General features: G+C 44.7%; 1 non-coding gene across 1 annotated transcript; it reads left to right on the top strand.

The window, feature by feature from the left end:
- Positions 1–5492: 5492 nt before the first annotated feature.
- On the top strand, positions 5493–5565 carry TRNAK-CUU (transfer RNA lysine (anticodon CUU)). Its single transcript has one exon. It is a non-coding gene; the product is annotated as a tRNA-Lys (tRNA).
- The last annotated feature ends 2248 nt before the right edge of the window (positions 5566–7813 follow it).

The following is a 7813-nucleotide window of genomic DNA, read 5'->3' as shown; positions in this document are numbered from 1 at the left end:
TGTGTCCCCCGTGCCCAGCAGTCCCCAGAGTCACCCAGAACACCAAAACGCCAGGTGGGTTGGCAGGGATGGGACCTGACCCGATCTGCATGATGGGGACCACGCAGTCCGGTGGCCCACGGAAGGAGGATACTCTCCATTGGCCCTCGTGGTTTACTTCTCAGTTTGCCTCAGGTGAGAAAAAGCAGAGCAAATCAATTCTGCAGGCAGTAACCAGGAACTGTCTATTAATATGCCTAATTTTCACTGACCTGAAAATAATGTTTATCTTGTCCAAGGACGCAGTTCTTACATCACACTTTTTAAACAAATCTTGTTTTCTATGAAGACTGTTTAGTGAAACAGTCTGTGATTCATTGTCAGAAGCACTTTCTAAGCAAAACAACGATGAGGCATTCCCACCTGCTTTCTGGTCGGTTTGCAATGTGGTGTAACCAAACCCCCTGGTGACACGCTTCTGTTGTGAAACAGAAATGCAATGAAAAATGTCATTAAGTATCATTACATTATGAACTGCAAGGTCTGCAGGCTTCCACAAAGAAGTATTTCTGATCAGGAATGAGAGCATCGAGGAAGGTTCTCATTTTGAAGGGCTTTTATCTAGTTACGCTAGGCTCACAGTTTCTTTGATGACTAAAATATAATTGAAGGAAGTGCTCCTGTCAGTAAGACTGATGCTAAAATACTCCCAAGCTTGAGAGTATTTTACTGGTTTTTAAAAAAAAAAAGAGACAAGTGGAACTGGGGAGATGAACAGTAATTCTTGTGGTTGAGTTTAAACATGTGCTCGGCTATGGCTGAGGTTCCTTCTGTGTGAAACACTGAATTGACAGTTCAGGTTTAGTTCTGGTAATAAAGTTTCTAAAATAATAATAATTGTTCAAACCGTTCATAGTGCAGGTTCAGCTTGACTCCCTGAGAAGCCTTTTGTACAAAATCATGTATGGAGGAATACGAAAGGTTTGCTTTTCCTGGCAGGATATACTGTACAAAGCAATCTTCAAAGCATCCCACACCTGTGAGCTCATGCAAGCAATCTCAGCCTCCTACAGAAAGTGCACAATAAGGGCAGGTACCAGTTTGACCCTTGCACGTTTGGAAATGGGAAAGGATTCACTGAACATTTCTTCCAGAGAAAAGGATGCCATTGTTCCTTTTAGAGACCCATTTTATTTCTGAATTACTGTGCTGCAGGAAGTGACCCAGTATTTGCTTTAAGATATCAGAAATGTATTTTCTTTTCAGTGCTGTGTGAAATTTCAAGTTTGCCTTTTCCCATTCATCTTGTGTAAAACCGTGGTATTAGCCACGGTCTACCAATGCTATTTTAACATGCTTCAAAGATAATAGAAGCTTCTTCTGTGGTACATTGAATTTCAGTGTTCATCGACTATTTCTGGCAGAGTACTCAAGAATATGATTTCATTTTGTTTTATTAAAGAGTTAAGCAAGGACATATAGATATGCTCATGGCCTAAATTGAGCTAATCTTGACACTTTCTCTACACTTCTCAGTACCAGTTTTTTTTCTGAAATCAGGTTTCTAAAACCTGTCTGTTTGAGAACCAAGTGTGGGTGAGAGGCAGGCAGAATAGCACCGTGACAGTGTTAGTGCACTGTGCAGCAGGGCTGGCAAAGCACACTGGTGGCAGCAGGTCTTGAGCTTTTCCCGCTTTCCCCTCGTGAGCCAGTGTCAGGCTGGCTCTTGGCCCCTGACCCGATCTGGTGACATTCCTGACATCAGACCAGTTGAAGACCAGTGGCTTGTTGTGGGGATGGGGTGATGCACAGCAGCACGAGACACAAGCTGAGGAATAGAGCAGGAAAAAAGCTGTTTGCAGTTTCACCCCCCTTCCAGCCCCTGAGAAGGTTACGGGGGGAGCAGCCTCCCCCACTGGCCGCCTCCAGGACCCCCGGGGGATGGCGGGTGCGAGAGTGGTGATGCTAGAACCCTTCCTGGGGAGGTCTCACCGAGGAGGGTGCACAGCACCTGCTGAGGGCTGGTACAGAAGCAGGTGCCTGGGAGCTGCCCTGGCTCCTCCGTTTGCCGTGCTGGACCGTGCCCAGGACCGCACAGGTGTCAGATACTGACAATTATTTGCTTGCGGGTTCCTGGGGTTGATGTGGAGCTACAGGCCAGATGATGCCCACTGTCAGCACCGCCAGCCCATCCTTGGAGAGTTTCATGAACTCAGCCCTTCACGTTTTACAGTCTCTAAGGGCTGAAAACAATCCCCGATATAAATAATTTATCTGAGAAATTTTAGAGACAGATTTTCAGTTGTTTTCCTTCCTTCTCAAAACAAAAAATGATAAATTGGAGAAATTTGCTCATCTGCATAGCATTCCCATTCCTGTGCTTGTAAGCCTTTGCCAGTGAGGCAGGACACCCTTTTCAGAGTCAATGCAGGCCTCCAGGACTGGCAGAGTTTATCTTTCCCAGTGATACCTTCTTTTATCACAGCCAGAGCAATGTAATCACTCAGCGTGAAGATCTGTTCCACAGTCTGTGCATAGTGCTCATCTTTGTCAAAGGATCTTGGCTGGAGAAGGTTGTTTTTGATTTTTACATGAATTGTACCAGCCAGAGCTTGAACATACTGACTCAGTGGGCTCATTTTTCATCATTCTAATTCCTTTGCAGAAATTCTGATAATGACGGTTTCTTCTGAGCCAGAGGAGGGAGGCTGGAGCGGGAATGGTTTCTGCACACTGTACAAATCCTAAATTACTCTTTCTGAAGCAGGTGATGAAATAAGACCATCAGCATAAGCAAAGACCAAATAAGCATAAGTAGCAAATGCTTAATGCTTCACAGTCATCTTTATGTCTCTGTCAGTTGTACATGGCTTGATTTTTAGAATGATGTGAGGAGCCATGTGCATGAATACCACACTAAGCATGGTAAATAGTCAGTTTAGTTTGAAACTTAATTAAAAACTCATGAGAACCAAGCACTTTTCTCAGCATGACCCTAATTCATCAAGTGCATTGAAATAAATAAAAATATTTCTCTTGTACTTGGAAACAGCCCCAGAACTCTTAAGCATTTGCCTAAGTAAGTATGAAAACCAAAATTACATTTACATGCTTATAGTTTACCCAGAGAGTACTATGCAAGTTTCATCCAATATATCTTAAGACAGACACTAAGGAGTCTTCAATATGTTTGCTTTCTAGCAGAGAAAAATTGAAAATTTTTGATCAAGAGAAATGACCAATATTGCAAGAAATGACCAATAATACCAACCAGATATAAATCATTTTCAGAAACACTAACTTATCTTCTCCCCATTTTCTGATTACCCAGGACACAGGTGAATTGAAGCTGAAGCACCCAAAACAAGGACAATGTTCAGTTTAACCCTTGCACAAGTAGAAGCAGGAACGCTCCCGTAACAGCTGCAGACTTGCACAGTACAAAGAGCAGAGTGACTGCAGAGACCCAGAACAGCTGACGGTCTTTCAGGATATTAGGCTATTTTTGGGTTGTCCGATGCCAGAAGCTACTTTTGGCCTAACAGGTTATGTCTATTTTCCTAAAAATGTGTGACAATAGTTTATTAATGGACTACCTTCTCCTAATAACAGTAAATTTCCCCTCTTCCCCCACCCCCCAATATTTGTCCAGTTCTGGTGATTTTATTCTTAAGAATGAAACCACTTTAAAGATAAAGATTTCATCTCTGGCTGAAGAGGTCAGTACTACAAGTTGCTGGAGGCTCAGAAAGCTCTTTGAGGAATCGCTACTATACGTTCAGCTTGCTCCTCTTCCCCTTGACATCAGCTCTTGCCCGCTGTTGGGGATGGGACAGTGCCTGAGACAGACAGAAGACAGCATGGAGAACTGAGGAGGTGACGCCAGGCCTGGGGAGGCACTGTGCAATGATTAATTTGAGGTAACAGTCCTCTAATTAATAGGATTAGCTTTGCATATGTCAGCTTTCTATGGGTATCCCAGTTAATGCATGTATACATGAGGGTGCTCATAGAAGCAAGGACTCTTCAATTAATATTGTTGGGTATTTTTGAGGTGGGATATTCTGCATTAATAATCTTGAATATTCATATCTGGGAACTGCTTCTGAAAGTCCTTTGGAGTCTGATCTAAAATAAGTTGAAGGACGGGGTACGTATTGCTTTCATAGAGGCTCAAAGAAAAAGAATAGAAATAGCACTAATCTACTCCAAACAAGCCAGATTTTGTAAGTACAGAAATTATTGAAGACAGAGAAGTTATCTAGCAAGAAAAGAATGCTGGGAATATTTAAGGAAACTGACCTTATAACTGGAAATTTGAGAGCAAGGAACAATATGGAGCTAAATGGGTGTAATATAAAGGTTTCTGTCAGCCTAAGTTGTTTAAAAAGCCTCCCAGTGTTATATGAATGTAGATTAAGTAATGATAGAAAAGCATCTTTGGATACATTATTCCTGTAAGCTTTTTATGCATTATCCCCGCATTGTTCTGAGAAGATTGTTGCAAGACGTGTCTGCTTATTTCCTTAGTTCTTTATCGGCTCCCACATAGACATAACCCTGATTGAAGTCCTGGGTCACTCTTTCCTAAACTTCCAGCAAATGAAGAATAGAAACATTATTTTTTGTCTATGCTATTGGCTTTCATAGAGCACTTTGTGCACAGCTTCGCAGAGCAAAGTACTGCCTCAGACAAATGTTTCTTGGCGCTGCCCTTAGCCTGCATTGTCTGCAGTCGAGTGAGCTCCGTACTCACCGTTCACAAAGCCAGCAGGTTTCCTAGTATTTCACACGTGCGTAGGGAGATGTTGTCCCTGACCTGAGTTCATCATCTACCAAAAGACAAAACAACAAAGATGCTTATGGCATTCATGGTACAGGTTTGAGTTAAGATGAGTATGGGAGAGCTGCACAGATCACTTTGGAAAATATTTTTCTGGCAAAGTATGTTTAGAGAGAGGATGTGAAAATTTGCTTTCACCAGAGCTGAGAGCATCAGAAAATATCACAATAATTTTTCTGCAGATGAAAATGGTTTTACAGTGATTTGCAAATGTGGCATAATTAATTCTGCAAATGAGTCTGGAGTTACAATATGTCTAATCTGGCAAATTATGGGACTCTCAGATCTCAGCTGAATTGCAGTTCTTGCCGCCTCACAGTGTTAGAGCACGTGTTTGGGGTCATACTGGTGTTCTCACCTCGTTGTGGGAAGACTTACTGAAACATAAATCTCAGGCTTCATCTCTGATCTCACTAATCAGAAGCTTTTGACAGTGGGATGAAGCTGTCTTTGTAGGCCAATCATATTGTTGTCTTATTTGGCAAGGCTACAGGCAACAGATGAGATCAAAAGAATTCAGGCAGATGAACGCTTTGATCCAAACCCTTCTCTCTACCATAAGCGCAGCCATCACACTTACCCTGGTAGCCCTGCTATGCCTGCGGAGACATCCCGCTCCCCACAACTTCACGTGCAGCAACTGGGAGTTAGAGTAGGGTTTGTCGTGGTAGCCCGGCTAGCTCAGTCGGTAGAGCATGGGACTCTTAATCCTAGGGTCGTGGGTTCGAGCCCCACGTTGGGCGCCAAAAAAATGGACTGTCGTGGTTTAACTTCAGTCAGCAACTAAGCACCACGCAGCCGCTCGCTCACTCCCCCCCACCCGGTGGGATGGGGGAGAGAATTGGAAGAGCACAAGTTAGAAAAACTCGTGGGTTGAGATAAAAACAGTTTAATAATTGAAATAAAATGATAATAATAATAATATGATAATAATAATAATAATACACAAAGCAAGTGATGCACAGTACAATTGCTCACCACCCGCCGACCGATGCCCAGCCAGTCCCCGAGCAGCGGCCCCCCCCCGGCCAGCTTTCCCCAGTTTATGTACTGAGCATGACGTCCCATGGTACGGAATGTCCCTTTGGCCAGTTTGGGTCAGCTGTCCTGGCTGTGCCCCCTCCCAGCTTCTTGTGCACCTCCAGCCTTCTCAGTCGGTAGAACATGGGAAGCTGAAAAGTCCTTGGCTAGTGTAAGCATTACCTAGCAACAACTAAAACATCGGTGTGTTATCAACTTTGTTCTCATCCTAAATCCAAAACACTGTACCAGCTACTAGAAAAGAAATTAACTCTATCCCTGCCGAAACCAGGACAGGGTTGCAGGGCGTTACAGTCTCCCCTACACGTTCATTTTGTTCTTGTTTTAGGGCAGCAGGAATCAACTAGACAACACTGATGGGAAGCTCTGACTTGGCTCCAATTCCCCTTTATTCCTGCTAGGGGCTGAGGCCAGCTGCCCCCCTGCTCCTGCTTGGCTCCCTGTCCCCAGGCATGAAGCCAGGTCCTGTTCTGCGCTGGTGCCAGAGGGGAGCTCCCAGGGCCCCCGGCTCTAACTCATCCATCGCAGTGAAACCCCGACCAGCTTTGCCTGCAGCATCACTGCAGGGACGGGACAGGGCCAAGCTGATGCCCCAGGAGTTTGAAGGGGGATGCGTGCAAGCTCCCATTGCCAGTAAGAGTGTGCGACCTGCTACTGGCCCTCCTCATAGGGAAAAGCACAAAGCTGGATTCTGCATCTAAGCAAAAGCCAGTTAATTTTGGTGGCCACCTTCTCCCCGCCTCCTGGAAATGTATCTGAACATAATGACAGTATGTATTTTCTCCTTTGCTGGAATCAATAGCCCAGTGGACATGATGCACATATTAATCATACGGCATTGAAGGGGGATGACAGGGATCGCCCTGAGAAAAGGCAGCGTTCAGCAGCACAGTATAAGGGATCAATATATCTCTTTCGCAAAAAGTAATAAAAGTGTAAGAAAGATGACAGGTTATTCACAAGAAAACAAAGAATGCAGTTTTAAAGCCAGCCGAATAATATTTGACCCTAAACTTCCAATTAATTTCAAGCCAGAGAGTTCTAATGGGAAATTAAGTGGGTGCCTGGGAAGACATGACTGAGGACCTGACCTGTGGAGAAGATACTGCAGAGATGACAGCAGTACTCTCAGTAGTGCGCTGTGAAGAGAAGGGAAAGCAGAGCCTGCAGCTGGAAGATACAGCAAGGGCTGGCCAAGGGCAGGTTTGGGTAGCTGCTGTAGAGCAGCTGCACCACCCAGAGCTGGGGGTCTCCATGGGTGAGGAGGGCTTGGTGGGTCTCTGCTCCCCAGCGCAGCTTTTGGGCAAGTCTAAAGTGTGGGCAGGAAACTCCCAAATCAGGTCTTAACTGGCTTCACTTTCTGGCTGCAAGACTCCAGCACACTTGACTTTGGCCAGGAGATTCAAGTGAATTGTTATAAAAGGTTAAAGATTTCTTTCAAAATAGTATTTCTTTATTATTGATCAGAAAACAAAGTGAGGACAATGGAAGAACAGTGGGAGCGGTGAGATCATAGAATCATAGAATCATAGAATCATTGAGGTTGGAAAAGACCTCTAAGATCATCGAGTCCAACCGTCAACCCAACACCACCAGGCCCACTAAACCATGTCCCTAAGCGCCTCATCTACACGTCTTTTAAAAACCTCCAGGGATGGGGACTCAAACACTTCCCTGGGCAGCCTGTTCCAATGTTTCACCACTCTTTCAGTAAAGAAATTTTTCCTTACATCCAATCTAAACCTCCCCTGCCGCAACTTGAGGCCATTTCCTCTCATCCTATCGCTTGTTACTTCGGAGAAAAGACCAACACCCACCTCGCTACAACTTCCTTTCAGGTAGTTGTAGAGAGCGATGAGGTCTCCCCTCAGCCTCCTCTTCTCCAGGCTAAACAGTCCCAGTTCCCTCAGCCGCTCCTCATAAGACTTGTTCTCCAGACCCCTCACCAGC

The sequence above is a fragment of the Aptenodytes patagonicus genome, chromosome 7 (assembly GCF_965638725.1).
Source record: "Aptenodytes patagonicus chromosome 7, bAptPat1.pri.cur, whole genome shotgun sequence".
Taxonomy (NCBI): Eukaryota; Metazoa; Chordata; class Aves; order Sphenisciformes; family Spheniscidae; genus Aptenodytes; species Aptenodytes patagonicus.
The sequence above is the reverse complement of the archived record's forward strand: the minus strand, read 5'-3'. Positions and strand labels throughout refer to the sequence as shown.